General features: G+C 37.3%; 1 protein-coding gene across 30 annotated transcripts in view; it reads left to right on the top strand.

The window, feature by feature from the left end:
- The window catches only part of LOC144580163 (uncharacterized), a 341,993-nt gene that overhangs the window by 222,172 nt on the left and 92,051 nt on the right, over nt 1–27,770 (top strand). For 24 of the 30 annotated variants that reach the window (XR_013529236.1, XR_013529238.1, XR_013529251.1 and 21 more), the window contains 2 exons: nt 8,587–9,134; nt 20,161–20,351. The gene's annotated coding sequence lies outside the window, so the exon portion shown is untranslated. Of the gene's footprint in view, nt 1–8,586; nt 9,135–20,160; nt 20,352–21,332; nt 21,405–27,770 lie in introns of all 30 variants that reach the window. The other 6 variants (XR_013529233.1, XR_013529226.1, XR_013529223.1 and 3 more) reach the window with 4 other exon arrangements.

Below are 27,770 nucleotides of genomic sequence, written 5' to 3'. Positions count from 1 at the left end.
TTAATGAGCTCTGTTGCAGCAGAATCAAACATAGCAGCCTAACAGCCCTGAATGAACAACAGAGCTCACAGCTCAGCAATTCAGCTCCTATAAAGTACAGACTGTATCCTCAAGCAGCTCCCTGACCCCTCTATATCCAAAAGACTGACATTTGGCAGGCATCATCCTGGGACAAAGATAGCAGAAAAAGAAACGGGTAGCATCCCTCACTGTGCCACAGCTGCTAGAGGTGCACCCCAGACAAGCAGGGCCTGGAGTGGACCTCAGCAGTCGTACAGCGAAGGGGCTAGGCTGGTAGAAGGAAAACCAAGTAACAGAAATACTTCATCATCAACAATCTGGGTGTCCACTCAGAGACCCAATCGAAAAGTCAGCAACTACACAGACGACAAGCGGATAAACCCACAAAGGTGGGAAGAAACCAGCGAAAAACGGAGGAAAACACCTGAAACCAGAACACCTCGCCTCCTAGAAAGGACCAAAACTCCTCACCAGCAAGGGAACAAAGCTGGATGGAGAATGACTGTGACGAAATGACGGAATTAGACTTCAGAAGGTGGATAATGAGAAACTTTTGTGAGCTAAAAGAACATGTATTAAATCAATGCAAAGAAACTAAGGAACTTAAAAAAAGATATGAGGAAATGATAACAAGAATGGATAACTTAGAGAGGAATATGAATGAATTAAAGGAGCTGAAAAATACAATACGAGAACTTCACGAAGCATGCACAAGTGTCAATAGCTGAATTGACCAAGCAGAAGAAAGAATATCTGAAGTCGAAGACCAACTCAATGAAATTAAACGAGAAACCAAGATTAGAGAAAAAAGCGCAAAAAGGAATGAACAAAGTCTCCAAGAAATGTGGGACTATGTGAAAAGACCTAACCTACATTTGATAGGTGTACCAGAAGGGGACGAAGAGAATGAATCCAAGCTGGAAAATACTCTTCAGGACATCATCCAGGAAAATTTCCCCACCTAGCAAGACAGGCCAACACTCAAATGCAGGAAATACAGAGAACACCACAAAGATATTCTGCAAGAAGAGCAACCCCAAGGCACATAATCGTCAGATTCAACAAGGTTGAAATAAAGGAGAAAATACTAAGGGCAGCCAGAGAGAAAGGTCGAGTTACCCACAAAGGGAAGCCCATCAGACTCACAGCAGATCTCTCGGCAGAAACACTACAAGCCAGAAGAGAGTGGTGGCCAATATTCAACATTCTTAAAGAAAAGAACTTTCAACCCAGAATTTCATATCCAGCCAAACTGAGCTTCAGAAGTGAAGGAAAAATAAAATCCTTTGCGAACAAGCAAGTACTCAGAGATTTTGTCACCACCAGGCCTGCTTTACAAGCACTCCTAAAAGAGGCACTACACATAGAAAGGAACAACCAGTACCAGCCATTCCAAAATCACACTAAAAGCTAAAGAGCATCAACATAATTAAGAATCTACAACAACTAACAGGCAAAACAGCCACTTAGCATCAAAATGGCAGTATCAAATTCACACATAACAATATTAACCCTAAATGTAAATGGACTAAATGCACCAATCAAAAGACACAGACTGGCAAATTGGATAAAAATCCAAAACCCATCAGTGTGCTGTATCCAGGAAACCCATCTCACATGCAAGGATACACAAAGGCTCAAAATAAAGGGATGGAGGAAGATTTACCAAGCAAATGGAGAGCAAAAAGAAGCAGGAGTTGCAATCCTCATCTCTGATAAAATAGACTTTAAAGCAGCAAAGATCAAAAGAGACAAAGAAGGCCATTACATAATGGTAAAAGGATCGATACAACAAGAAGAGCTAACGATCCTAAACATATATGGACCCAATGCAGGAGCACCCAGATACATAAGGCAAGTTCTTAATGACTTACAAAGAGACTTAGACTCCCACACAATAATAGTGGGAGACTTTAACACTCCACTGTCAATATTAGACAGATAAACCAGACAGAAAATCAACAAGGATATCCAGGGCTTGAACTCAGACCTGGAGCAAGCAAACCTGATAGACATTTACAGAACTCTCCACCCCAAATCCACAAAATACACATTCTTCTCAGCACCACATCATACCTACTCAAAAATTGACCACATAATTGGAAGTAAAGCACTGCTCAACAAATGCAAAACAACTGAAATCATAACAAACAGCCTCTCAGACCATAGTGCAATCAAGTTAGAACTCAGAATACGGAAACCAACCCAGAACCGCACAGCTTCATGGAAACTGAACAACTGGCTATTGAATGTTGACTGAGTAAACAATGAAATGAAGTCAGAAATAAAGAAGTTCTTCGAAACCAATGAGAACGAAGACACAACATGCCAGAACCTCTGGGACACATTTAAAGCAGTCTCTAGAGGAAAGTATATAGCAATAAGTGCCCATATGAGGAGAATGGAGAGATCCAAAATTGACACCCTAGCGTCAAAATTGAAAGAGCTAGAGGAGCAAGATCAAAAAAACTCAAAACCCAGCAGAAGACAAGAAATAACTAAGATCAGAGCTGAACTGAAGGAGATTGAGACACGAAAAACCCTTCTAGAAATCAATAAATCCAAGAGCTGATTTTTTGAAAAGATAACAAAATAGACAGACCACTAGCCAGATTGATTAAAAATAAAAGAGAGAACAACCAAATAGATGCAATAAAAAATGATAAAGGGGAAACCACCACAGACTCCACAGAAATTCAAACCATCATCAGAGAATATTACAAACAACTCTATGCACATAAACTAGTAAACCTGGAAGAAATGGATAAATTCCTGGACTCCTGTGTCCTCCCAAGCCTAAACCAGGAGGAAGCTGAAACTATGAATAGACCAATAACAACGTCAGAAGTCGAGGCAGCAATTAAGAGCCTACCACACAAAAAAAGCCCAGGTCCAGACGGGTTCATAGCCGAATTCTACCAGACACACAAAGAGGAGCTGGTACCATTCCTTCTAAAACTATTTCAAACAATCCAAAAAGAGGGAATACTTCCCAAATCATTTTACGAGACCAACATCATTCTGATACCAAAACCCGCAGAAACCCAACAAGAAAAGAAAACTTCAGGCCAATATCCATGATGAACATAGATGCAAAAATCTTCAATAAAATATTGGCAAGCCGAATGCAACAGCAAATCGAAAAACTTATTCACCATGATCAAGTAGGATTCATCCCGGGGATGCAAGGCTGGTTCAACATACGCAAGTCTATCAATGTAATTCACCACATAAACAGAACGAAAAACAAAAACCACATGATTATCTCAATTGACGCAGAGAAGGCATTTGACAAAATTCAACAGCCCTTTATGCTAAAAACCCTCAATAAACTCGGTATCGATGGAACGTATCTCAAAGTAATAAAAGCTATTTATGACAAACCAACGGAACATCATACTGAATGGGCAAAAACTGAAAGCATTCCCTTTGAAATCTGGCACTAGAAAGGATGCCTTCTTTCACCACTCCTATTCAATATAGTTCTGGAAGTTCTAGCCAGCGCAATCAGGCAAGAAAAAGAAATAAAGGGTATTCAAATAGGAAAGGTGGAAGCCAAATTGTCTCTATTTGCAGATGACATGATAGTATACCTAGAAGACCCCATCACCTCAGCCCAAAAACTCCTGAAACTGATAAGCAACTTCAGCAAAGTCTCAGGATATAAAATCAATGTGCAAAAATCACAAGCATTCGTCTACACCAATAACAGACTTAAAGAAAGCCAAATCAAGAACGAACTGCCATTCACAATTGCTACAAAAAGAATAAAATACCTTGGAATACAACTCACAAGGAACGTAAGGGACCTCTTCAAGGAGAACTACAAACCACTGCTCAACGAAATCAGAGAGGACACAAACAGATGGAGAAACATTCCATGTTCATGGTTAGGAAGAATTAATATTGTGAAAATGGCTATACTGCCCAAAGTAATTTACAGAATCAACGCTATCCCCATCAAGCTACCACTGACTTTCTTCACAGAACTGGAAAAAGCCACCATGAAATTCATATGAAACCAAAAGAGAGCCCACATAGCCAAGTCAATTCTAAGCAAAAAGAACACAGCGGGGGGCATCACACTACCGGATTTCAAACTATACTACAAGGCTACAGTAATAAAAACAGCATGGTACTGGTACCAAAACAGAGATATAGACCAATGGAACAAAACAGAGGCACCGGAGGCAACACAACATATCTACAACTATACAATCTTTGATAAACCTGACAAAAACAAGCAATGGGGAAAGGATTCTCTGTTTAACAAATGGTGTTGGGAAAACTGGCTAGCCATGTGCAGAAAGCAGAAACTGGACCCCTTCCTGACACCTTACACTAAAATTAACTCCAGATGGATTAAAGACTTAAACATAAGACCTGGCACCATAAAAACCCTAGAAGGAAATCTAGGCAAAACTATCCAAGACATAGGAGTAGGCAAGGGCTTTATGAACAAAACACCAAAAGCATTGGCAACAAAAGCCAAAATAGACAAATGGGACCTAATGAAACTCCACGGCTGCTGCACGGCAAAAGAAACAGTCACTAGAGTGGATCGGCAACCAACAGAATGGGAAAAAATTTTTGCAGTTTACCCATCTGTCAAAGGGCTGATATCCAGAATTTACAAAGAACTCAAACAGATTTACAGGAAAAAAAAAGCCCATTCAAAAGTGGGCAAAGGATATGAACAGACACTTTACGAAAGAAGACATATATGAGGCCAACAATCATATGAAAAAATGCTCATCGTCACTGGTCATCAGAGAGATGCAAATCAAAACCACATTGAGATACCATCTCACGCCAGTTAGAATGGCGATCATTAAAAAATCTGGAGACAACAGATGCTGGAGAGGATGTGGAGAAAAAGGAACACTTTTACACTGTTGGTGGGAGTGTAAATTAGTTCAACCATTGTGGAAGACAGTGTGGCGATTCCTCAAGGCCTTAGAAATAGAAATTCCATTTGACCCAGCAATCCCATTACTGGGTATATATCCAAAAGACTATAAATCGTTCTACTATAAGGACACATGTACACGAATGTTCATTGCAGCACTGTTTACAATAGCAAAGACCTGGAATCAACCCAAATGCCCATTGATAATAGACTGGATTGGAAAAATGTGGCACATATACACCATGGAATATTATGCAGCAATCAGAAATGATGAGTTTGTGTCGTTTATAGGGACATGGATGAATCTGGAGAACGTCATCCTCAGCAAACTGACACAAGAACAGAAAATGAAACACCGCATATTCTCACTCCTAGGCGGGTGATGAAAAATGAGAACACATGGACACAGAAAGGGGAGTACTAAACACTGGGGTCTATTGGGGGAAAAGGGGAGGGCCAGTGGGAGGGGGAGGTGGGGAGGGATAGCCAGGGGAGAAATGCCAAATGTGGGTGAAGGGGAGAAGGAAAGAAAAGCACACTGCCATGTGTGTTCCTACGCAACTGTCTTACATGCTCTGCTCATGTACCCCAAAACCTAAAATACAATAAAAAATTAAAAAAAAAAAGAAAATGTATGTAATAAGGAAATATTCACAATGCAATGCATATGCAGCATAAGTTATTACATTAAACACTCATGACTTAAAGGAGGAATTAGGACAAATGCTCCTAACCAGATTCAGAGAGAGCTTATATAATGCCCAGATCATCTTTCTCTACCAAATACCTAGAACTGGCCAGTAAATTATTGTCTGTAATAGCAACAGAACACAAGAGAAAGTAACATTATTAAACTCTAATAATTTAAAAAATCTAAAAGAAAGAAAGCAGCTTTCATGGGTCCCAAGCAAGTACGAACCTAGCATGGCAAATTTCATCAGAAGTTAAGGCTGGAGAATAATGTTCTTTGGCCTAATACTCTGTTCTTCAGTCCCACTAATGTTACAGCGCCCCCTCTGGTCCCACTGAGGTGGCAGCTTGACCTAGGAGGCCATGCGTACATCTCTGATATAGTTATTATTTTTTGTCCTAGTCTCCTTTTATAAGGACATCAATCACATTGGATGAGGGTCCACACTGATAGCTTTATTTTAACTTATTTACTTTAAAGACCTTGTGTCCAAATATAGTCACGTTCTGAGGTAATGGGGCTTAGAGCTTAACATATGAATTTTGGGGGACCAAACCAATCCATAATAGTTATCATTGGTTATCTGAGGAAAACCAGCAGACAACTTTTAAAGGGCGCTGGTACTTGTCTCACCAATGCATTTCTTTCACTTTCATGAAGAGAGAGTTCTCTGGCTTATTCCTGGGGAGTGTGGTTAGGGAGTGTTTAAACATTTGCACAAACTAGATCCGTTCCACCTTTTTTATTTCTCTGAAGCTTCAAATTTTTTCCTATACAGTGTGGATACAGTGTGGGTTACTATTGTATCCAACTATTAATGCCATTCCCTAGTACTTGAACCACCATATTCAATCTTTGTTTCTAGGTGAGTTGGAGTTATATTGATAAAAACAGCCTGACTCTGTTTTATAGCATTAGAATCTGTGCATAAATGTAGCCTAGACAAATAAAAATTGGCAAGAAGGATCATGCAGTTTCGGGGTGCCACATTTCTCTTGGTTCAGTGAAGACCTTATACTACTCCATCTAGGAAATTTTGTGATCTAGGAACATAGAGACAAAAGTTGTTCCCTGATTAGGCAATGCTCAGTTGAGTCCTTAAAGGGTTTAATCAAATGAAGTCTGCATCCATCAGAAAGGTAAAGAGAATCTCATCCCACCACAAGACTATTTCAAGGTATTTGGAAATTCAAAGTTCAGAATCTCAGACCATGTTGTATTTGCTCAAATGTCTCCATTGTACATCTCTTGGTTTTCTAAGTCTTTTTTTCCCCCCGCTTAGTAGGTGAAACTTGGTTCAGGTGATTTAATTTATTTTATTATTTTGTGTGTGTGTGTTGCAACACAGTAAGCATTACAGTCTAGTTTGGGGGTCATTGTCAGCCATGGCTGTGGGAGATAAGGAGTCTTTTTTATTCTCCAACAATTCATTTTGAGATCATCAAAATTCCTGATTTGACATTTTTTGTGTGTAGGATCTCCCAAGAAAGTCTGAAGTAGTTAGCCCAGTCTACAGACTGGTTTAATTATCTAGAGAAAAAGATATTACAGTTTGAATACATCATGAATTTTTGATAGCTTAACTTGAGAAATTGACTCAAGGCTACTATTCTCTCTATGCAGATAATTCCTGAAAAGACAAAAGAAACTGGTAATTACAATAAAGTATCTGAAAGCAGTCACTCAGGAAATTTTTCTGGTGAACAGCTGAGAATCAGCTAAACTTAGCTCTATTCATGGAGACACATCAAAGAATGGTTCATTTAAACCAGGCTAAGACTATAGCCTATAATGAACTATATTTAATATAGTTCAATTTCATACAGAGGAGGATGTTGTTCATTCATTAATGTTAGTTGAACTGAAGATCAAGATATATTTTGTGTCAACTTGACCAGTTAAAAGAGCTCAGCAATGAATGATTATCAGTTAGTTAAAATAAGGTTTATTTAGGGATGATAAAATAAACTTCAATGTTGATTTATAAAGAGGCTTTGAAAAGGGAAATTCTCTGTAAACATATGTACTCAATGGCCCATCAATAACTGTGGCCTTCTTGCTTCATTTATCCTCATTTTATCCTAAGTCAAGAGCCTAAAAATAAATAATAGATGCCTAGAGAAATGTAAACATGTCATTCTATTAAACCTCTTTTCTGAATTCATTTTTTAAACTCAGAACTCTTACTTGTTATTTTTGCCTCAAATATATTTATATTTGGCATGCATCTCTTAGCAGTTTTCTGAGCAATATATTTTTAAAGTGCTGACAAAAATTTCTATTTTCTACACTTAGTACAATTCAGTATTCAAATTAAAAAGTCAAAACATTTTACTTAAACTTTGAAAACCAAAGATAATTTATTTTATATTAATATGTCCAGAATTATTTGACATAAAATTAAGTTAATAATGATTAGAATTATACTGTTTATACTATTAACTTTCTCAAAAAGATAAAAAATTGCTTTAAGTTCTATATATTTTAAATGAGAAGTATATGTATATGTAAATGCATATATTTAACACTAAATATAACACTAAATTATACTCTACCCATAATAATATTTGTGAAAATTATTGAAAAATGAGAACAAGTTTATGAAATAACATGCAAAACATAGTAATTTTGTATATGATTATTATAATGTATATTATTTCACAGATGGATAAATACTGAAATAAATTTTAATGAAAACATTTTTACTAGGTAGATAAGATTTGTAATAAATTATGTAACATAAAATTTGAGTATATATCTTAATCACAAAAAGTTATGAAGAAAATCTAAAACGTCAAGTTAGAGAAATGAAATTACTTAAAACTCAAAATGAAATACAGTCACTAAATTTACAAGAAAATAAGAAGAACATCTAAAAAAAATGTAAAGAGATAAAATGTGAAAATACCTGTCACAGTGCTTTCCTGAGTCAGTGTATTTTAATTTTTTTCTTTTCTTTCTGGAGCTTACAGATTCCACAGCAAGAAGAAGAAAGAGAAAGCAAACAGTATCAGTGGATACTGTTGCTATCACTTACACATTTTCTGCAATAAAGAAGCTTGCTTTGCTATGAGGACAGTGAATTCCACTTTGAGTTGAAATACTGAAAGATGCCTGATTTGGAAAGTCAGGTAGGAAGATGAATAATATTCTGGGAACAGGCCCAAGATACAGTTAAACCTGGTAGTTAATAGTTAACACAGACAAGAGAGTCATTGCTGAGGTAAAGTGTCTCTTATCCTACTCAAAATGTAGGAGCAACAGAATTTGGTTTACCCAGGAGCTTGACAGCAAAGTGGAATCTTGGGCTCTACCCTGACATCCTGGATCAGAAATGCATTAAGAAGATCTACCAGTGACTTCCATACACATTAAAATCAAGAACTGCCAGCCTAGAGAATAACATGAGAAATGAGGACTGTGTCTGAAGAATTCTAAATGAGAGACTGGCTTCATGAAAGGAGATGGAGGATAGTTTTAAGGAAGGCCTACAGTGCTCGTGCTTCTGAGAAGGTCGGTGAAATAAACACTGCTCCTAAAATTCAACTATCACGTAGTCATTACTAATGTTTCTGGAATAACTTACGTTAAGCAGTATTGGAGAAAAGCTAGATATCTGTGGCGTAGTAAGTGATTAGGAAGTGTGAAATTTAACATAACAAGTAAAGAATAGATCACATTAACAAAATTTTGGCAGTGAAGACAGTCAGAAGTTTTACAGCTGGGAAAAAGTTAGAGAAATTTTTTTGTAACAGGAGAATTTTATGCATACAAAAAAGAAGTCAGAGGAGAAGAAACTGATGGCTAGACCTAAATCATTGCAGGAGAATAGAGGCATGGGAGCTCCAATGGGGCTGCTGTTACTGGAGAAGAGAAAGCCGTGGCCATCTCTGATGAGAGCAAGGGATCTGCAGACAAGTATAAAATGTGTGTGCTTACATACACTACATCTGCTTTACATATGCAAAATTTAATGTCATGAAAAAAGGTAGGTAAGTTGACAGGCTTTCCAACTAATTGTCTTAGTTTTTCTGCAAACACAGATAAGACAGGACTTGTGCTTATAGGTCTGAACTCTAGAATCTAACTGTCTGAGTTGAATTCCAGTTGCTCAGCCTCTTATTAACTCTGTTTTCTACCCTGGAAGATGGAAATTATAATCAAGTCTTGTTTTGGGGATTTTGTTTCGGTTTGTTTTGGTTTGTTTTGGTTTTTGAGATGGAGTCTCACTCAGTCACCCAGGTTGGAGTGCAGTGGTGTAATTTTGGCTCACTGCAACCTCCGCCTTCTGGGCTCAAGCGATCTTCCTCTCTCAGCCTCCCAAGTAGCTGGGACCACAGACGTGAACAACCACTTCCAGTTAATTTTTGCATTCTTGGTAGAGATGGGTTTTGCCATGTTGCCCAGGCTGGTCTCAAACTCTTGGGCTCAGGTGATCCACCTGCCTCAACTTCCCCAAATAGTGGCTTTATAGGCATAAGACACTGTGCCCAGCCTCAAATCTTTATATCAGAAGCAAACCACAGAAATTTTTTGTTCTGTTTGTTTGAGGTGACAGAAATTTCCTGCAAGCTAGCAATTGAACTTAGAAATGAGCAGGCTTGGTGGCAGGTAGGTAACAGTACAGTTGGTCTTCTCCCAAGCACTCTGTGGCCAGGCCTGTTCCCTCTTACACTGTCCTCTGGCTCTGACCATGGAGGTTAAAAGGCAGAGGAGCCGAAGCTGATGGCTGAAATCTAGAGATCTGTAGTATTCAAAAGACTACTGATAAGGAGCAACCAGGGAAATAGGAGACAAGCCAGGAGATGGTAGACTCCAAAATAATGTTAGGAAAAAAAAAAAGTGAATGTTCAAAGAAGACAAATGGCTCAGAGGTCAAAGGAGATTCACATAAAAGTAGAGATTAGGAGTGTCTGCGTTCAGAATAAAAGAAATAATTATAAACGCAAGGTTTTAAGGGACTACCACATAATTAGGGCTGCAGTTCAGAATGCGACTGTGAATACGTGTGGGGTAGGAGTTGCAAAGGTTGAGGGATGCTTAGCTGTAAAATGTGCAGAGAAAATGTGACCCATGTACTTTGGGACCTGATCACAAATAACGTAAGTAGTGTCCCAGGGAATTCTGATGTATTCTGACAGACAGACTCTGTGGATTGGCAGTGAACACTACAGAGGTGACTATCAGAGAGTAGAATAGATAAGCTCTCTGAGGGAGGAAGTGGCAAGAGAAAAGGATGAAGAAGGAGAGCTGAGAGCCGCAAAGCTCTTACAACCAGAGTATCATTCTAAAAATGAGCAAAAGATAAACATGACAATAAGCAAACAGCTGCCAGGTGAACTTGTGGATGGCAAAATCAGTCTGACCTACCATCTGTATTTCAGATGTGCAGTAAGTTCTGCAGCGTCAGCAATGGATAAAAATGCATAAAACAATGCACAGTTGGTATGGTGCAACATTTGATAGGCTATTATAGGGGGCTTATTCTGCTCAGGGTAGTGGTGGTATTGATGCTATGTCCTGTAGAGAACAAGTCAAGTAGGAATTCTTGAGCTAATGGAGTGGACAAAGCGGGAGTTATTGATAGAATACTGATTGTGTCATGGGGAACAAAGGGATCTAAAGATGTGGGGCCATCTGAGGAAGCGGCTACTAAGGGATATCAGAATGAAGAGGTAGGAGAGACCAAGACAGAATTATGTTCAGTATGTAGCAATACACATTTATTCAGTGTGTCAGGAAATGCAGAAGTACACAGCAAGCATTTACCTGTCATGAACATTAATTTATTTCAACGCCTTGCCCGAAGCAACCATCACTAAATGATCTTGGTTTCCTTTCATAGTAAGCCCAAACTAAACCCTAGAATCTTTCTTGACTTAGTAAGTGGTACAGGCAGTTTACCAAAGGCACTTAGTGTACAAAATAGAACTCATTGCTATTGACAGTTTGACTGTAAAGGAAGACAAAATAACACAAATGACAAAAAAAGATCAGCTAGATTGTTAGTATGGGTATTTGTATTAAGAAAGATGCAGAGGGATAGAGGTGAAGAGAATCAAACTGAAATGCTGAAATAATATGAGAAGTAGGAAATTAATAGAAGTAGCAGGTAATCAATATTTGCAGTGATTTAAAGCATATCCTTGCCCTCTTACATGTTAGCTAGCATTGGCTTAAGAAAAATTGGTGCTTAGCATGAAATTGGAAATTCGAAATTGCTAAATTCTTTCTTAAGATACGCTGTGCTTGATTTATTTAAGGGTCTACTCTCTTTGCCGTGTGCTATCACAGTTCATTAGCTAAGTGGTTATTTGGGTTTATATTTGCATTTTGTTCTATATACCCGTATCAGGAATTGTATTTTAAGAACACCCTGAAGTTTTCAAGAACTTTTAACTCAAAGGTGTTATAACATTTGTAAAAAATACATAAAATAAAACAAATTTGTTATGAAAAAAGTAGGTCTGAGAGTCACTCATAACATGATCAGAAAGAAAATAAAAATGAAACCTCCCAAACCTCCCTACTTAAGCTAGAGGTTTTCTTTACATATTTAAACTTGTTCATTGCACTTACCCTGAAGTCCTTAATTATAATACAGGCTTTAGTCCAATTTCATCTCATAAGAATTTTTTTCTGAAACAATAGCCATGCTGTAATTTGGTTTTATTATTAAAATAATTACAGTAATATATCAAATACTATGAAATTATATAACCAAAAGTGTAAGGAGTGGTTGTAGATGATTAAAAAGAAAGATGGCTTTTAGAAAGGAAATATAATTATAAATTAGCCTTGAGAAAAAGGACAATATTCCAAGCACAGGGTACCTAATAATGGTTTATCACTTATATATGAGAACGAGAGAAAAAGGATGAAATAACGAGTTGATAAGAAAAATATGCAATTTATATTTTAAGTGAGCTAAAAAATTAAATAATGAAAGAAGAGTCAGTATTTTTTACTCATTATAAAATATAAGAAGGGCGATTCAATATACAAACTTATCCTGTATATATATAATTTATTTGAGTAAGACATAGAAAGTGGCTGGCCAGAGGGAAAGAGGAAAGAGGTAGAATAACATTTCTCTAATAAGTAAACTTTCCACAACCCCTGTCACAACATTTATCACTAGAGGCAGGACCACATGACCCAAGAGCTGTAAATTTTTCGAAATTCCAAGCGGAATTTTCTCTAAATTATTATGCCGGAGAAGATTTCTGCTTAATGGTATATATTTATGAGATCAGTGGCTTAGAATAAAGAGAGAAACTGATAACAGGAAAGCCATGATACACTTTCTCCAGGATTTCTTGTAAAGATTTAGTTTTCACTGAATTTTTTACAGTTTCAGCTTTATATATATTTGAATCAAAGATATTTAGTGCAAGATAATATTTCATAATTGAGAAGTGTACTTTTTTAACACACAGTCCCTCCCTTTTTCATTTTTATTTAAAATTATATTTTAAATAAGATAAGTATTGTAGTTTCTACTTTTATTTAAAATGCATTTCATTTTATGGTTTCCCTGTGTTACTTTTACTACCCACATATTTGTCATTTGACTTTACAAAGTGTTTACACTTGGGTTCCTTATTATTCTGGTCTGCACATTTTGACTTCTATTAATTGTTCACTTTACAAAACCCATACTCTTTCTGTGCCAGTCATTGTTCTAGATGCTGGAGATATAGCCATGAATAAAACAAAGTCCTTACTCTCAGGGACGTTATGTTCTACTGTGAAGAAGCTGACAATAAAAAAAATCACACCTATAATATTTAGGGTATTGGTAAGTACTAGAAAGAAGTACAGAGAAAAGATGTGCATGTCAGACTGGAGGGCATTTGAGCAAGTCTTGGAGGAAGGATGGCCTCCTGAATAGCCAGGGTTCCCAAGAATAGGAAGGTAGGAGCATGCTTACTGGTCTTCCACTGGGGGCATCAAAGAGGCCAGAATGAAAAGGACAGAGCAAATAAGAGGAAGAGCAATAGGAGAGATCAGAGAAGCAGGGGCTTCAAGGCCATGTAGAATCTTGGCCTTGAGCATGGGGAAAGAACTTGAGAACTTCCTCAGGGTAAGGTGACATGTTCCAAGGCAGAGGAATGGCATATATTGACATACTAAAGGATTACTAGAGCTGCCACCTGGAGAAAGAACTGGAAGGTGGGACAGAAGAGAAGCAGCCAGGCTATTTAAACAGCTATTTACCTTGATCCGGTTGAAGGCGATGGCAGACTGAACTGGTGGGTTGGCAGAGAAAATGGTGAGACGTGGTCGAAATCTAGATATATTTTGAAAAGAATGTTGGTAGGGTTTGAGAATCAATTAGATATGATGTGTGAAAAAGAAAGATCCAGGCCAGCCAATTGGAATACTGGTTCCATTGACTGAAACAAAGTAGTCTGGAAAAAACTGTCAGGAAACAACTAATATTTTCATATTTCTGCATGATCAGTGTTTATTAAACACCAATTATTTGCAAGGTGGATTAAAGAGTAATTGAATAGTAGTCACACTTTGAAGTTAGAGATACTGGATTACTCCCCATAGAGTTACAAGTTGATCTCCTTGAGAGCCATTTACCACTTATTTACATTTAAAAGAATGAAAAACAATCCAGAGGCTTCCTTTACATTTCAAAGGGTTATAACAATTTAGGGACCTTCTCCTCCCTTCCCAGAGAGACTGTTTACATTAGAAAGTTAAGGCTTCTATTCTCCTCTCTATAGGGACGAGGGTTGGAGGGGCTGTTGAGAGGCACTTCATAGAAGGCTCCTAGTTATACAATTTCAGGATTCCTCTTATGCAGTGACTCCTTTGCATGCACAGGGTGACATATACCTTTCACAGCACTGCGCCAGGGGAGAAATAGGGAGTGGGGAGCCAGTGTTGTACATAAAAAAATCAGTTTGTTTTCTGCCCCTGAAATCTCGTATGTTCTCCCAGGATACCGTAAATAAATACAGACAATAAATATTTATCAAGGAGGTGGGAGCAGTGGTGTTAGACAGAAATATTATTGAACACCACAGTGGTGTGTGCCTATAATCCCATCTATTTGGGAAGCTTTGCTTGAGCCCAGGAGTTTGAGGCTGCTACAATCACATCCATCAATGGCTGTCACACTCCAGCCTGAGCAACAGAGAGAACCTGTCCCTAAAAACAAAGGGAAAAGAAAAGAAAAACGTGTCTGTTCATATCACTGTCTTGCATGCTCTGCTCATGTACCCCAAAACCTAAAATCCAATAAAAAATTAAAAAAAAAAAAGAAAGAAAAGAAAAACGTTTCAAGGAGGCTTCCAAGTTGGTGGATAGGAATTAAAAAGTAATTATTATAATTGATGTGCTTGTTCTTTCTAAAAGCTTTGTTTTTAGCTTTCTATTTTCTTTTAATGTTTTCGTAATTGTTTGGTTTGGTTGATTTTAATTGTATGTTCCATACTGATTTTGAAACATTAATCTTTTCAAGATAAATTTTACTTTACCAAAGAGTACATTCATAGGATTTAAAATTCTAATAGAGCAAGAAGCACATGAAAATAACAACTAACTTGTCCCTCTCCATTCCTCCACAGTCCTCATCTCCGAGGCAATCACTTCTAACTATTTTAACTGTTTCTTATGGCACTTTCATACTGCATATTTTCAAATAATATTGATATACTGTTATTGTGCATTTCAATTCTTTGAGATTGTATCTATTGAGTTTCTATTACGATAAAGGAGTATTCTTACTTCGATCTCCCTATCCCCTATGCTTTTTCTTTCCTATCTTTTTAGTCTAATTATACTTTTAACTAAATAAACAACTAATGTTTATATAATTATTTTTCAACCTATTATTCACACATGAGCATTGCCGTATAATCCTGACTCTGAGTCTTGTTGCTCTGCTCTGTACTGGTTGCCTAACAAGCTTGATGCCCAGTTGTCAGCCTGAGATATTCCATCCCCATTGTCCTGCAAGTTCCCTGACTATCTTTCCCATGTCAGATCTTTCACCATTCCCTAAGAAATGGTGTGTGATAGGGGAATTGTTTGACTCTTGAGGAATCTGTAGTGTCTTTTTTCTACCTTTGAGGCAGGAAACTACCAGGACTTATTTTCTAGTCCTGATGGGAAGAAGTAAAGAAATAGGCAGGAACCAGCTGATGGTGAGGGAAAGAGCTCCCTAGCTGCCCTCATTGCTCATTAGCTTAAGACATTGCCACTAGCTCCATGACAATCTACAAATGTTCTGGCAATAACCCAGGAGCCCCACCTCTTTCTCTGGCAACAACCCAGAAGTTTCCAACCCTTTCATAGAAAGTTCTAAATAACCCGCTCCTCAATTTGCATGTAATTGAAAGTGAGTATAAGTGAGTATAAACACTGTTGCCAACAGCACACACTTTACCAATTCTGGATGCAAGGCGTATGAGTTAGCCCTGTTCTGCAAGGAGCAGTACTGTTCAATAATGATTCCTCTAACACCACTAGTTCACCCTTGAATTCTCTCCAGCACGAAGCCAACAACTCTTCTGGACTAAGCCCCAGTTTGGGGGCCTGCCTGTCCTGCATAAAAATCTTCCGACAAATTTCAGCATGAAATTTTTCTCAAATGAAGACTTGAGATTTTTTTCAACCACTATAATGGAATATAAAAAACAGAGGAGCAAGAATTTTCCAAATTCTGAAAGCAAAAACTTTCAGTCTAACAATGCATACCTAGTATGAAGATGATGCAGGACATGGTAAGCCTCAAAATGGGTGCTTAGCCTGGGAGAGTTATTGGCTTCACCCAGTCAAGAATTCAACAGCAAGCTGGTAGTATTGGACAGTAATCTTTAGTTGAATGGAACTGCTTTTTGCAGAGCAGGAGTAACTCACAGATGACGCAAAGTGAGCAACACTGACTCTGGTGTTGGCAATCCTATTTATACTCACTTATACCCACTTTCAATTACATGCAAATTGAGGAGTGGGTTAATGCAAACTAGGGGGGGGCAGTATTTAGAACTTTCTAGGAAAGGCCCGGTAATTTCTGGGTCATTGCCCTGGAGGAGGGTGGTCATTACCTGTAGCATTTGTAAACTATCATGGTGCTGGTACAAGTCTCTTATGCTAAGGAGCAGCAAGGGCACCTAGGGAGTGATTTATTCCCATCTGCCAGTCCTGCTGGTTTCTTTACTTCTGCCCATCAAATAACTCCTGCCAGTTTTGTATCTCAATTTGACTCACTGGCTTCTACTTTCATTCATTGTGCCAGACATGTATGTTGCATTCTCAGCCTAGGAACTCGTATCTTCAGCTTTGCATAATTTTCTTAAAATATTTCACTGATGGCCATCTCAATTCTTTTCTTTTTTAAAGTCTGTATAGAATTCCTACTATTGACTAGGAGAGTGGAGCTTTCTGACCGCCTTTCTAACTTTCTTTTCTCTCCATATTTGCTTCTCTTTGTTGCTTTGCTTTACTTTCCGGAAGCTTCCCTCAAATTTACTTTTCAAACATCCTGAACTTTTATTTCTACTTCCTTCCTGAAATTTCCTAGAGTGCCTTTTGTTCTCCGAATGTTTCATCCCATTACATTCTGTACTTTTGTAAATAATACAATATATTTACTTACGTCCCTGAAGTTATTATACATACTTTGAAGTTTTCTTTTCCTATAGAACTTCTGTCTTCTCAAAGTTGCTTTTACTTATTCATTGACGTTAGTCTCTCTCTCTCTATATATATATATATATGTGTGTGTGTGTGTATGTGTGTAAATGTGTGTGTATATATATATATATATATATATGAGATTTTTCTCAAAATGTGTTGTCTGCTAGTATTTACTTATTTATTTACTGTTTTAAGAAGCTGGCTGTTAGTTTTGAGCATGTTATCAGGTCATTGAAATTAACTGCAGAGTGACTTAACTGGGTCTTTGGCAAAGAGCTCCCATATTAGAAGGATAATCAGAAATGTAATCAGTTTTCAGAGTTTTAAAACACTCCCCTTACTTGAAGTTTTAAAACAACTCCCCTTACTTGAATCCATGCCTCTGTCAAGCCCATGTCTGGAGGCAGCATCTGCCAAGTCCTGAGAATTCGGTGAAACGGGCTTTCTATGTTCCCCACTGTTGTTTATGGCTCAACTCATCCCTAGTTGCTAATGCAATTACCACTTATCCGCTTGCTTTATAGTAAACATATTTTTCCAAAAATTAGTGCTGCTCTTTTCATTCTTGTTTTTGAATAATTATGGTTTTGTTTTGGTTGATTTTTTTTTTTTTTTTTTTTTTTTTTGAGACGGAGTTTCGCTCTCGTTACCCAGGCTGGAGTGCAATGGCGTGATCTTGGCTCACCGACACCTCCACCTCCTGGGTTCAGGCAATTCTCCTGCCTCAGCCTCCTGAGTAGCTGGGATTACAGGCACGCGCCACCATGCCCAGCTAATTTTTTGTATCTTTAGTAGAGATGGGGTTTCACCATGTTGACCAGGATGGTGTCGGTCTCTTGACTTCGTGATCCACCCGCCTCGGCCTCCCAAAGTGCTGGGATTACCGGCGTTAGCCACCGCGCCCGGCCGTTTTGGTTGATTTTTGTCTGCCTACTAGTAGTTTTAAACGTAAGGTTTTAGAAATAAAGAAAAGTAGTAGGATATTGCTGTTTTTAAACTGTAACTCTTCTTCAGACTTTATGTCTACAGGTGATTAAATTTATGCATTCCAACACTTGTCTTTCTGGAAGTGATGAGGCAAAAATAAAACTGAAATGCTATGTCTCTTTTATGATGATTTCTACCTTCTGCATTGCTTTAACCTCCCATTTTGTTAAATATTGCTGGTAATTAAAATTTGAAGTTTGAAATAGGAATTATTATGTTAGTATTTTCATAAACAATTCCATAGCAAATATTTGGATATTTTATTTTAACTGATTTTTACCTAATCACTGGTCTGTTATCAGTGAAGTATACACATTTTTCAACTTCATCTGTCAGCTGGTAGAAGTGTGTCTTCTAATTTTGTATAGAAATTCACATGAAGAGGATATTTCTTGCATTTATGTTTATAACAGACAGTTTGGATGAATATAAAATTACCGACTCCATATGATTTTCTCATAAAACTCACCAGACTTTCTTCAGTATCATTTCATGTTTAGCTGTTATTCTAGCAGACAAATCTGAGGGGATCCTGATACTCTGATTCACGCTGCTGTATCTGTTAGTTGTGGTTTAGATATTGCTGTGAGTTTTTATTGTGTTTTTGATCTTCACAGATAATATTGCCCTAAGTCAAGGCAATAGGGTTTTCTGCTACAAGTCTGTTTTCAATGTAATTAAAATAATTTTTGAAAATTTAGGTATGGATTGAGTTTATGGAAATTCCGAAGAGAGATTTTCGAACTGAATTGGTTGGTTCCTCTTCCCGCCTTCTTCTGCTCCCCACCACAGGCCAGAATAAGTGGGGATAAGAGTTCCTGAGTACTGCGCAGAAGGAAGCCAAGGAGAAAAAGTGACCTTTGTCCATCTGTCAAAATATACTGCCCACGTCACTCAAAGTGGAAAACTCGTCACACTGGGCAACCAGAGAATAGTGCTTCCTCTGCCCTGCTCTCTGCTCTGTGATTTAGGAGGCACTTAGAATAGTCTGGACAATCTAGGGTCAGAAATAAATTTGAAGTGAGGTTGAGGGGAGTAGGAGAGTCTGATCTGGTCCCGGGGAGCTTGGCTGGAGAGCCTTCTGCCTGTTCAACAGACCTATGACCAAATCAGGATACAAGGGCAAGGCTTGCCTGGAGAGAACACATTTTCCTTAGCTTCCAGGTAGCAAAATGTTCACAGGGAACAAGCTACAGAGGCCAGACAATGATGTTTAAATATTTAGTCCTGTGATATGTGCTCCTTAATTTGTACTCCTGCCCTGGGTGCCACAAATTTTAAGAGCAAGATGGTTCATGGATATTTTAGTTAGCAGAATCTGTCATGAGGGTTTTGAGCCAGACAGTATTTTGAACTAAATATCTCCCAGTTTTGGGGTTTTTTTGGCAAATGTATGCAGACATACGCACAACAAAACAAAATAAGACATCTCCTCTCTGAGTGCTACACTAGCTGGATACATCATTTTCCCCTCTCGTTGCTGCCACCAACCATTGAGTAAATTGTCCCTATTGTTAAATAATTTAATATCTAGTACAACTGACTTCTTCAAAATCCAAATAGTAGCTAACATTATCTCTTGTACCTGTGTCTACTTTGAGAATACACCAATGTAGTCTCTGAATTCTAACATGAATTCATTTACTCTCTCCTAATGCTATGTTCTAGATTATACTGCCACCCAGAATTACTCCTGTTTTGGAATCTTAAATTCCAAGTATGAAGATCTCTGAATGTTCACACCTATACTTCCAGCGTATTCATCCCCAGTTCTTTATAAAAAAATTTAAATTAGTCTTATCAAGGTATCTAGTTCAAAAAAGTCATCCTTTTTTTTTTTTTTTTTTTTCCCTGTTTTTGGCTTTCATTCTCTATACAACATGGATAACAGGGAGGTGATTCATGAAGTTGAGCTACTTCAGGAGGCTTGTGGTTTAATCAACAGCAAAGAACAGTGAGATCATCTAACAAAAAACATCACAGAAAGTACTAGGCTGAGGAAGCAACCAGGAGCAAAGCAACAGGGAAGAAGACCTCCGGGAAAGTAGATGAGATGAGACTCAAAGTCACGGAGATGGAAAGGTGAGTCTAGAAGAACTTTTTTCCAAGGCCTTTACAGTTGTGAATATAGGAATCAGAGGAAAAGGATAGAAGGGAATAAGATCATAAATTCTGCCGGCAAGAGGTCCACACTCGTGAAGCACACACCGATCACCCAGGCACTACTAGATGTACAGGTAATAACTTACGTGATGCAAATGACTCCACTGCCATGCATTCTACTTTGATTTATTAAATGGGCATATTAATGGCTTCTATACCATGAGCTTGTTAGTCACTAACCCGATTAGTATGTTTAAAGTGTCAAAAAAGTGCTAATTTTAATGGAATTTAAGAAATGTGGCTGGGCATGGTGGCTCACGCTTGTAATTCCAGCACATAAGGAGGCTGAGGCAGGGGGATCACTTGAGCTGAGGAGTTCCAGACCAGCCTGGGGAAAGTATCGAGACCCTGTCTCTGAAAACAAAAAGAAACAAAAAGAAAAAATATGTTAATTGTTACTATAGTTATTATCCAAATTATGGTGAAACAGCATGAACCGTCACTGTCCCACTGCAAAGTACACTGCTGTGTTACTTAGTATTCTTCTACCTTATACTTAATATCCTTCCTCTTGAAGTGCAAATAGAGGGAAATTCTCTCCTGATATAGAAAATACCACTGATCAGGCTTTAAGCTTCAATCATAGTCGGTTAAGATGCCATTTAAGATTCTCAGACCCTCCTGCTTCTCTCTCTCCTCTGGCCTCAAAGACATCCTCACTTAAATTGACAATGAAAATGGCCAAATTCGTGTACTGTGTCTTGATTTCACACAGTGCCTGTTATGGTTTGTCTCCTCCTAAATTCATGTTAAATTTAATCCCCAATATAATAATATTAAAACGTGGGGACATTAGAAGGTGATTAAGTTATGAGGGCAAAGCCCTTATAAATGGGATTGGCAACATTACAGAGGGGCTGGAGGGAACTAATTTTGCTTTTCTACCTTCTGCCATGTGAGTTTGCAGCAAGAAGGCCCTGACCAGTCACTGAATACCCGCTCCTGGTCTTGGACTTCCCACCTTCCAGAACAGTAAGAAAATATATTTCCATTCTTCTTAAATTGGCCAGTTTCAGGTATTTCGTTACAGCACTACAAATAAACTAAGACAGTATCCTTCCACATAAGCACATGGTAATGGTCACACGAAAATATCAAAACTAATTATAAATTGAAACATAATTCAGCCAGGCGTGGTGGCTCACACCTGTAGTTTCAGCACTTTGGGATGCTGAGGCGGGCATATCACGTGAGGTCAGCCCGACCAACATGGTAAAAACCCTATCTCTACTAAAAATACAAAATTTAGCCAGGTGTGGTGGCACATGCCTGTAATCCCAGCTACTCAGGAAGCTGAGGCAAGAGAATCAGTTGAATCCGGGAGGCAGAGATTACAGTGAGCTGAGATTGTGCCATTGCACTCCAGCCTGGGCAACAAGAGTGAAACTCCATCTCAAAAAAATAAAAAGTAAAAATAAATTCGATTCAGTGAGTGTCAGTTTATTCAACATGAACTCAATTGTTTTCTAAGGCTTTATTTTTTTCTGGGGGGACAAAACTAAACAAAATAAAATGAAATAAAGTAAAAAGATCTAAATGAATCTGTCTATTCTATGGTGGTAACTTTACTAGAAATATATTTAACAACTCTATCAAGTAGGATTAAATATTATGTCTCATACAAGGACTTCTTTGCACTATATAAATATAAAAAACTTGATTGATAAAAATAGAACAAAAATCAAAATTACAGTATACAAAAGCAAACTGCAATCTGAAAGATTATGTAGAATTTTATGTCATGCATATCACTCTACTCCATGTGAATTTTGAAAATGATGTGTTAAAACTGTAAAAGACTTAGATCTCAAATGAGTTATTAACATTAATATTTCAGAATTCCACCAATCTAGATTTGTTAAAGAAAAATACCAAATAATTGGCAGGACCTGGTGGCTCATCATGCCTGTAATCCCAGCAATTTGGGACTCCAAGGTGGGTGAATCCCCTGAAGTCAGGAGTTTCAGAATAGGCTGGATAACATGGTGAAACCCCATCTCTACAAAAAATACAAAAGTTAGCCGGGCATGGTGGCAGGCACATGTAATCCTAGCTACTCAGAAGGAGGAGGCAGGAGAATCGCTTGAACCTGGAAGGCAGAGGTTGCAGTGAGCCGAGATTGTGCCATTGCACTCCAGCCTGGGTGACTAGAGTGAAACTCCATCTCAGAAAGCAAACAAAAGCCAAAAAACAAAGAGAAAAATTAAAATACCAAAGAATTGTATGATTTTGGTTCAATATGTTTTCTTTCTTTTTTGTTTTACATGCATGAAATATTTGTGTATAAATTTGTATGTTGTCAAAGAGCACAGTTTTTTCTCTTCTCACTGTATGTCATATTGTAAACATGATACACAAATAACCAAAAAAGTAAAAACGTGTCTGGCTAAAAGTTCTAAAAGCAAATTATAAAAAACAAAATTTAAACCAATATAAACTGAATGAATTTATATATATTAAATTATCTTCCTGTATATTTCAGGCAAGGGAATAGAAAAAGCCAAGCTATGACTTCAACAGCTTATTCTCTAAAGAAGTCATTACATCACTTAAAAACTTCACTGATCACACATCCTGTTCACGCACAAAACTATTGTTGATTATATTGAAAGAATTCTGTCTGCACAGATTATAAAATCAAGTCATGTTCTGTGAACAATACTTTTAGAGCCTTTAGTTAAGTCTTTGAGTCATAAAATTGCACTTGTATTTGAAATGGATTTTGCCCATCATCCCAAGTGCTCAGTTAGGTGAATGCGTGCACAGTTGTATCAGCAACTGCAATACTGAAGCAATGAAGTGAATTTTTAAAAGATCTGTGGAATGATAATGGAAACATAATTTACAGAAGTATTCTGGGTTCGCTGTAAACTGCTACACTATACTTGCTTGTGTACTTTTTTATTTTCCAATAAAAATAAACATAAAAATTTATGGCATTTTTTATATTAATTATATGGCTTGAGCACTGTTACATATATTTTAATAAAATGTTAAGGTTTCACAGTTTTATACTTTTATTTTGATCATGACGACAGTAAAGCATAACTCATAGAAAAGTATTGATACAAATTTGTGATTTACAGCCATCTCATAAAAATACATTTAATTAATTTAATGGCTTGAAAACACATATATTTTAATTAGGCATGTAATTTGTTTCATTAGGAAGTCTTAACTGCTCCATGTTAGTGCCTGTTACAGAGATTATCAAAGTGAAAAGTGGGTCAACAGAAAATACTATCACCTTCTGCATATGTGGGTTGCCCATCTGTATATTCAAGCAACTACAGATCGGAAATATTTCCACCAAATGATGCTTGTACATGTACTAAAGATGTACACCTTTTGCTTGTCATTAAATCCTTAATACAGTATAACAATGATTTACACAGCATTCATATTGTGTTAAGCATTATAAGTTATCTAGAGATGATTTAGAGTGTACTGGAGGATGTGTATAGATTATATGCAAATATTAAATACTACGTTTTTCTATATAAGGGACCTGAGTATTTATAAATGCTGCATTTTGTGGGGCATCATGGAACCAATTCCCCCCTCAGATAGAGAAGGATGACCATATGAAAATTGGAACACACAAAGACACAAAGATTTATATACAGAAGGGAAATGAATATACATGCCACACTATTGGATTTCAGGTATAAAATGCCTAGAGAATAGTTTATAGCACTGAAAGCATATATTAAAAATAAGAAAGGCTCAGAATCAGAAATACAGAAGTTTATCTAAAAATATTTGAAAAGTAACAGAAAATTAAAACCAAATAATGTGGAAAGAAGAAAAAATGTAAGTAAATATTGCCCATGAGCTTGAAGTTTTATATAAAATGAACAAATACAAAGACTCAACTTCCTAAAACCAAAACAAGAGGAAAGAGAAAGTCTGAAGAAGAAGAAGGCCTTATCAAAGAATATCCAAAAATATCTTGTCAAAAAAAATCCTATGAAGAAAAGTGAATTCAGTGTTGAAAGTCTTTCTATAGAGAAATTTAAGGCCCAAAAGGCTGTGTTGGTAAATTATTCTGGACTCTTAGGGAACAATTAACACTAATTTGGAAAACATTCAGCCAGATAATAAAAAATGAGGCTCACTTCACATCTTTTATGAAAGTGGCAAAAACTTGATAGTAAAAACAAGGACATTTCAACAAAAGAAAATTCTAGACCAATGTCTTTTCATGGTTGCCAAAATCCTAAACAAAATATTAATAAAATGAAACCAGTCATGTTACTAAAAAATATAGTATATCAATTTGTGGAAATTCAGCCTTAGTTATCGTTTAGAAATCAATCATTATAACTCACCTGATTAATAGAATAAAGGGAAAAATGTAACAATCATTTTAATATATATGGGAAAATATTTGAAACAAGTTAACAAAAATTCGTAAGATAAACATTTTAAGCAAAATAATAATATAAACTTTCCTTATTTTGTTGAGTATTTACCAAACATCAGAAGTTATTGTGAAATCTTGAAATATTTCCCATGAGGCAATAGATGTCTATTATCATGCTTTTAATACAGCATTGTAGAAGAGATTCTAGTGAGTGTAACTATGTATGAAAACTAAAAACAGTCAAGGGTTAGAAATTAATAAATAGTCATTATTTGGAGATGACGTGACTGTGCATGTAAACAAATCTGAAATAAACTGCTAACATATACACAGATAATCCTTGTATTAGGGTTCTCTAGAGGGACAGCACTAATAATACATATGGGAGTTTATTAAGTATTAGCTTACATAATCACAAGGCTTCACAATAGGCTGTCTGCAAGCTTACAGAGCAAGGAGAGACAGTCCAAATCTCAAAACTGAAGAACTTGGAATCTGATGTTCAAGGTCAGGAATCATCCAACACAAGAGAAAGATGTAGGCTGAGAGGCTAGGCCACCCTCACCTTTTCACACGTTCTGCCTGCTTTATATTCACTGGCAGCTGATTAGATGGTGCCCACCAGATTAAGGGTGAGTCTGCCTTCCTCAGCCCACTGACTAAAACGTTAATCTTCTTTGGCAACACCCTCACATACACACCCAGGATCAATAGTTTGCATCCTTCAATTAGGTTGACACTCAATGTTGACCATCACAATCCCCAACTTACGATGTTTGACTTAGCAATTTTTGACTTTACGGTGCTATAAAAGTGATAATCTTTTCCCATACTTCAGTGGGGCTATGTCCAGACAAATCCATCATAAATTGAAAATATTTATGCAAACACACACACACACACACGTGCATCTGCTATGGTTTGAATGTGTTCCTCAAAGTTGAGGTGTTGAAAACAATATCTTAATGTGACAGTGTAGAGAGATGGGACCTCCAACAGGTCATGAAGGCTCTGCCCTCATGAATAAATTAATGACATTATTCCAAGTGTGGGGTTGCTATGGTGGGAATAGTTTGTTATTTTTTTAAAAAAATGAAAGTAATGTGATAAAGCCAGATGTGCTGGCTCACACCTGAAATCCCAGCACTTTGGGAGCCCAAGATGAGTGGATCACTTGAGGTCAGGAGTTCGAGACCAGCCTGGCCAATGTGGCAAAACCCTGTCTACTAAAAATACAAATATTAGCTGAATGTAGTAGCGTGTGCCTGTAGTCCCAACTACTTGGGAGGCTGAGGCATGAGAATCACTTGAACCTGGAAGATGGAGGTTGCAGTGAGCTGAGATCGCGCCACTGCACTCCAGTGTGGGCAACAGAGTGAGACTCGGTCTCAAGAAAAAGAAAGTCATGTGATAACTTCTGCCATGTCATGATGCAGCAAGAAGGACCTCACCAGATGTGACCCCTCAAACGTGGACTTCCTCACCTCCAAATTCATAAGCCCAATAAATTTCTGTTTATTACTAATCACCCAGTCTGTGGTATTCTGCTATAGCAGAATGAAAGGGACTGAGACAACATTATATAATACCCATGATGTATTCCCTATATGAGAAGCATTTCTAAAATGAATTTAAAATATATCACTTATAATAGCATCAATAAACACCAAATAATGAAGGATAAATCTTGCCAAAAATTGTAACACGTCTCTATACTAAAATAATAAATGTAATTAGTAAAACTGAAGAAGATATAAATAAAAGGAGGTGTATTTTATGTTCATAGGTTTGAAAGCTTGGTTCTCAAATGGAGGTTTAAATTCTATATCGTGGCAAAATGGCATAACAAATTTTCAGAAATAGATCATTTGTAAAATGCATTTGAAAATACAGAGGCTAAGAATAGCCAAACTCATCTCGACGAAAAAAAAGGGAGGGAGAAATACCTCTACTAAATGTTCAGATTTGTTTTTTTTTTTTTTTTTGGAGACGGAGTTTCACTCTTGTCACCCAGGCTGGAGTGCAATGGCACGATCTCGGCTCACTGCAACCTCCGCCTCCTGGATTCAGGCAATTCTCCTGCCTCAGCCTCCCGAGTAGCTGGGATTACAGGCCGCACCACCATGCCCAGCTAATTTTTTGTATTTTTAGTAGAGACGGGGTTTCACCATGTTGACCAGGATGGTCTCAATCTCTCGACCTCGTGATCCACCCATCTCGGCCTCCCAAAGTGCTGGGATTACAGGCTTGAGCCACTGCGCCCGGCCCATATTTTTAATTAACTATTTAGAAAATGTGGTTTACTTTCAAATATGGACATGTAGAACAATAGAACAAAGTAGAGAATTCAGAAATATTGCTACAAATATGACTGATTTTGAATAAAGGTGGCACAGGAGAGACAAATAGCCTGTAAATGGAGCTAAGACAACTGGATATAAAAACTCCCTCAAACGTTTTTCCGTCTTTTCTTCTACTCATCATATATAAAAATCCATGTCAAGTAGATTATAAATATAAATGATAAAGGAAAAACCTTTAAGCTATTGTTGAAGGGTTGTCAAGCTATGCCACATAGCCCAAAACCTGCTTACCACATGCTTTTGTATGTCCTGTGAGCTAAAAATGGCTTTTACATTTTTAAATAATTAAGCAAAATCAAAAGAAGAATTGCATTTTTATGATATGTGAAAATTACATAAAATTCAAATTTCAGTTTCTATAAAGACATACTGGAATATAAACATTCTCATTAAATTAGGTACTTTTTATGGCAGCTTTTGTGCTAGAATGACAACCTTCAGTAAGTGCAAGAAAACTGTGACCTGAGAAACAAAAATATTTACTACCTGGCTCTTTACAAAAAAGTTTTGGCAATCGCTGCATTAGAGGATGATATCAAAGAATATCTTTTTACCTTTGTGCTGATGAAGATTTTTTAAACAGGACTGAGAAAAGATTGATAAATTGAC

Source organism: Callithrix jacchus, chromosome 18 (assembly GCF_049354715.1).
Source record: "Callithrix jacchus isolate 240 chromosome 18, calJac240_pri, whole genome shotgun sequence".
Lineage (NCBI taxonomy): Eukaryota > Metazoa > Chordata > Mammalia > Primates > Cebidae > Callithrix > Callithrix jacchus.
This window is presented reverse-complemented; position numbering and strand designations above follow the sequence as displayed.